This window comes from Eutrigla gurnardus, assembly GCF_963514095.1.
Source record: "Eutrigla gurnardus genome assembly, chromosome: 22".
Classification (NCBI taxonomy): Eukaryota; Metazoa; Chordata; class Actinopteri; order Perciformes; family Triglidae; genus Eutrigla; species Eutrigla gurnardus.
The window spans coordinates 9,379,871-9,385,922 of NC_139933.1; positions in this window are offsets into that span (position 1 = coordinate 9,379,871).

The window sequence follows — 6,052 nt, forward strand, 5'->3', positions numbered from 1 at the left end:
TGGGACCAACACACACACACACACACACACACACACACACACACACACACACGGACACACACGTTCTAATTCTCTTTGAACCACGGAGCCATGTGTTCTTGTCTCACCCATAATATTGACAGTAAATACAACGACTTGGCGTGTGCAGGAAACCAGTCGCACTGTTTCATTATCCAACCAGCATCTTATCACATTTAATGTCTGTGTTTGTGAGGACAACAAAGGCTTGGATTACAGTGCTGGGTCTGCATGCTCACCTTGGAGAGAGTGGAGAGCTGAACTTTCATCTTCTCCCATTTTTCATCCCTTTGCGATGGTCAACATCTCCATCACCTGAAACCTGACAGTTATTGAAACACAGCATTACATTATAGTCACCTGTACATTAGAGCATGACACCAAACCTTCTTAAAGTGGAATTATTACAGATATCTGATAGAAACCAACAGAAATGTGGCTCCAGTGTGTGTCTGTTACTCTGTACCTGAGTTGCCACAAATCAAAGAAACAACCTTGAATGCTCTTGTGTCTTTGAGGTAGGTTGACCACTTTTTTTTTCTGCTTTCTGACCGCATACCTAATATGCTCTGAACTCTTTATGTTTTTCTCACAAATCCAAAAAAATAGAACGCACTCTGCATTCAAATCTATGCTGTGTCAGCAAAAAAAATGGTATTTTGTGTCCACATACACACACACACCCACACACGCACATCGTATGAACATGCCCTATAAGGGGCTTATGCCGTTTTTGTGACTACTGTACATACTAGTGTTACACTGGTATGTACAATATATAAATAAAACTGTTTCTCCAAAACATTATATACATCCCAACAAACACAGTGTCATATGTGTGAAGTGTTACATACAGAACAAACAATAGAAAAAAAGAAACTTTTTTTTAAATGTCAAACTTTCTTGGATTCTGTTTCTCCTGCCAGGAGCACCGGCGGTTTGAGGAACACCAGCTGGTTAATGGTTTATATCATATGTCATCATAATGTAAACAATTGAGAATAACTGTAATACCCTGCAAATGTTTTGATAATTTCATGTAATGATTTTACAACTATTCAGAAAGAAGCAACACTGCCATATAAAAACACATCATTATAAGGGACGTCCATTAGTTTATCAAACCTGTATATTTACTGTATTCCCTAATGTGAGGAGGAACCATTTGTTGTTGTTTTTTTACTAAACTACTGCAGGTTTTTTAATTTATCAGGGTGCTTCTATGTATGGACGTCATTGTGACACATTTTCTGTTTCTGTCAACGACTTTATATGGAAGATCAAAAGTGTCCTCTGTGTTTACAGTACACTTTGTTGAAATCAGAATGTAAAAACAGTGGAAACACAACAGCATTCAGCCAGACAGAGCTGACATCCTTGTATAGTACAGTAAGCAGTCAGAGTCAACAGATAAGTTAAACAGAAGTTTGTAACAGGAAACATTTTCAGCATTGACTGTCATGATGAAAAAATGTCAACCCTTTGACCAGTACAGCTCACACAAAACCAAAACAACTTTCGGTGCCATACGCAAAGGCTTCAGGTTTAGATGCATGAATGGAATGTTTTGGGTGAGACAATAGAGTTGTGATGGCCCATGAAGAGTTGAAGAATGTTCAGAATGTTTGTATGTGTAGTATAGTTTATAAAAGTAAGTAAAAGAAAAAGTTATTGTTTAGCTATTATTAGCTCATTATGTTCTAATAAAGTGTTACAGCTTTTCTAAATGGCTAATTCTTTTTTAAAGAGTCTGAACATTCTCAACAGTTGGCGCAACTGCTTCTGTATCTGTTGCATGTCTGCAAAAGGGTGGGAACGCCCACAAAACGTTTCATTCATGCTTCAAACCCTAATTTATTGCATCAGTAAATTGGCCGGTGGCACTTAAATGAAAAGTTGTTTTGTCATCGCGTGACTCATACTGGTCAAAATGTTTCCGTGTCTTTTCATCATGGCAGTCAACCCTGGAAATGTTTCCTATACAAATCTCTGTTTTGATCAACCTTTCTTTGTTGGCGCTGGCGGCTTACTGAACTATAAAAGAGTGTCAGTTTTGTCTAGCTGGATGCTGTTGTGTTTGAACAGCTTTTTGATTTGGATTTCAACAGTAGTAAAGTTTACTGTAGTAAACAGAAAAAAGGATATGCATGGATGTAATCCAACTTTGGTAGACATTTTCAGTTTTACGTGCAAGTAATTACAGAATGGAGTAAAGGCAAATAATGCTGCTAATTAAAGCAAATATAAAAGGATTCAACCATTTAAGTACAGTGGAAGAGATTTGCCTCTGAGGTTTGAGCCAGAGGAGCAACAACTGGCACTGTTGCTGTGTGTGCATGGTGCTGATATGACGACTCACAGGGTTATTTTAAGAATAAACTGACGACAGGGAGAGGCTTAATCTACTGAATGTATGGCAACAAGCCAAAATGAGCAGAACAAATCACTGGAATAAAGCTGCAGCTGGCGATCGGACGACACCTGAATTAATTTATCTCTAAAATGACAAAAACCAGCAAAGTAAATGCTGTTATTGTACTTAAAGTATTTACATGTTATGGTACTCAAGTAAAAATAAAATGAACATTTTAAAGAACTACTAGTTTGCAAGTCAGGATAATTTCTATAACATAGAGATGTCAAAATCTGACAGAAAAATGCAAGATAGAGAGCTGACCAAACCCATATTTTGGCATCAGGGATCAAATAACTGGACACTTGAAGCAACAGAAAGGGTTAAAAGGAAGTGTACTTACTACTAGTACTTAGAGTTAGGATCAGGCTTACAGGTGGTCACAGGCAGGCGGGCAGGATGGGGCAAAAGTAACTCCAAAAACCAGCAGATGGGCAGAGTAACAGGTAATCAGAGGAGGAAACCAAAAAAAAAAGCATCTGGAAAACTGTAGGCTGCAACAGCAGCAGCAGCTGTGCAGGCAGGATGGATGGATGGATGGATGGACAGATGGATGGATGGATGGACGGACGGATGGATGGATGGATGGATGTATGGATGGATATATAGATGAAAAAACAGTGGAAAGTATGTGTTATTAGAAACCGATACCCACAGATTTGAATCTTCCTATTAATAAAAATATGTACCTTCACATCTTGTCTCTGAACAGCTGTGATCTCCTCCAGGATGACGTCTTCTGCTCAGCAGGGGGCAGCATTGTTTCATTCTTTGTCATGATTTATCAGCGAGTGGGGCTACTGAAATCTAAAGCAAGATATTGATTCTTTACAACCAGCAGATTTTACAGGCTGCATTTTTATTGATCGTGTACAGAAGTAACATTCTAAAAGAAAATACAGAAATATGACTGTCCAGAAATATGAATGTGCACTATAAAACAGGAGATGCATCGTGATGGCCCAACTTTGAAAGATGTGACGATATAATAGTCCTTTGATGTTTGTTAAATATTTATGTCATTGAATTCATATCAACATATCCAAACAAAGCACAGAGACTACTGCATCTACAACATATCCTTCTCATCGCCCAAGAAATGTTTCTGATAGGAAAACAGAACACCAAAAAAAGAAAAGTCATCATTTAAAATTCTATCTTTGTTCATTTGTTACCACAATATGTCAGTGTCATGGCAAAAGTGATCAAATCTATGAATCCTATGTGAATCTATGAAGTAAATGAATGTGAATCTCATAAACAACCTAACTTTTTGGGTCTGAATTCAGCAGGTTACTATTGTGTCTGTGAGTGGATGGACTTGCTTCATATTGGCCAAATCTGTGTGTGTCTCTGAATGCATAATGGGCCGTATTGACAGTCAACAGCCCCACAGCTACTTTTTTTACCCGAGTGTGTATTAAACTGAACTGTGTCCGCCCAAATCTGATCAATACAAAAGGCCTGTTCACCCCCCCACAAAAAAAAGTACCCTCCGATGTCGGCTCTCTTCAGCAGCTTTGAAACGTATACTTCTTTTATTGATTCAGGGAGGACAAGCAAACCTGCGTTACACAAAACGCGTGGACGTCACGCTGAACGGAGGTGCAGACGTGACTGTAAACACGGAGAATATCAACAAGGGCACACACGCCTTGAACATCAACGTGAGGCGACTTGTGTTGTGCTGGGTTCAGGTCAGGTCACAGTTGAAAGGTCACGAGTTCTTCAACAGAGGAAGACTCATTCATTCATTCATTGAGCGTTCTGGAGGGAAGTGAGCGAATATGAGGTCCACTTGTTACACGCATGGTGTCTTTTTAAAATAAACGACTCACTTGACTAACAAATGACATGAAAAACGTCAACATTTCGCATGGAACACAAACGGCGGCCTCCTGTATGAAAGTCCTGTGTTTGTTTGACCCACCGGCGCCGTGAACCTCTCTTTTTACTAAGTCAGTTGCTTCGAGTGTCTTATAATGATGCTGCTGGGTTTACATTGGAGTTTGGAGGGGGTTGCATTCGTGGATCCAGTTATGTGTCCAACAGAAGGTTAAACATCTCATCTGATTAGATCAAACAATGAACAACCCCTTTGGATAAAGGCGGTTATTAGGACGGCAAGGGTGTACAGTAGAGAGGGGGGAGAAGGGGGATAGACAGATCAAATCAATGAAGCGCAGATGAGGGAATCCCACGGGACGAAGCAGGGTTCGTTACCATCTGGCCTGTCCGAGGTTCACTCTGGCACAAAATGAATTATCCCCACAGAGCAGGCCCACAACAAAACAAAGGGCGTCTGCACTGACTCACCAGCCCGGGCCTTTATTGCACATAATGATGCTGGTTTGTTGAACTTGAAGTTGTTTACCAAATACTCGACATAAGAGGAATGCACCACCGACGCTGCAGTGCTCTCTGAGCACAACATGATATCACTCTCATACCCGTTATTGGTGTGAGTGCTCTCGGAGTAATTTAAGGGCTTCCTTGGTTCGTCATATGATGCCTCTCCGTCTATTACAGTGCATTAGAAGGAGAGCTCGCAAGGAGGCTGCGGATCAGATCGCCGGTGCCGTTTGTGCTACTCTGCTGCTGCTGTATGAGTGACAGGTGGTCAGCGTTTGGTAAAAAAATAACTATTTTAGCATGTTAAAGATGGATAAAACCGTAAAATATAAACATACACAAGCATGGAAAGCTTTCAGAGACTGAGACAGACATAAACTAACTAACTAACTGACTAACTAACACTCTCTCTCTCACACACACACACACACACACACACACACACACACACTTTTCCGGAGGACCGGCCACCTGGAACAGAATCCTTTTCTCGGAACATGAGATGGGACAGTGAACGTCTCCTGGACCACCCATCCTCTGTCCACTCCCTGGTGACAGATGGTCAGTGTGTGTGTGTGTGTGTGTGTGTGTGTGTGCACATCTGTGTGACTCCACAAATGTGCATCTAGATCTGTGTCTTTGTGAGAAAATGCAGATTTACATAAAACGTATGCCCTTTCATGGAGAGACATGCAAATGTGTCAGAGGTGTAAAATTGAACTGCTTCCATTTTATTTATTTTATTGTTTTCTTCATTTACGAGGTCGTATAAGATTACATTAATCACTGCCTCCCATCTAATGGGAGATCATACCACTTATTTCATAGCCAACACAAGAGACCAATCTGTATTACAGTTATTCAGAGTGTTCCGTTACTGTAAGCCTTCATGTCATCTCGGCATCAAAAGGCGGCGTATCTAAGGAGTTATTTCAGGTGGAATAAACATGAATTACAGGGGCCACGCCGAAAATGAGATTCTAATATTTTGGCCCAAATAAAAGAAACTCCAAAGCTGCTTTTCTTTCGGTCTGTTTCTCTCGTCCATGCATTATTTATCCAGCCATAGCAACCCAGCTTCCTCTCTCTCTCCCCCACTGCCCTCAGTCTGTACATGGTCAATATAAATCACTGTCTCATCGAGACGCACAAGGAAGAAATGTCATTCTTCAATTTCAAAACCACAGTATGTAAAGAGAGACTACACGAGATCAACTGGGAGTATCATTTTGTCAGGTATCATCTATAATGTCCGGCAGAATAACACCT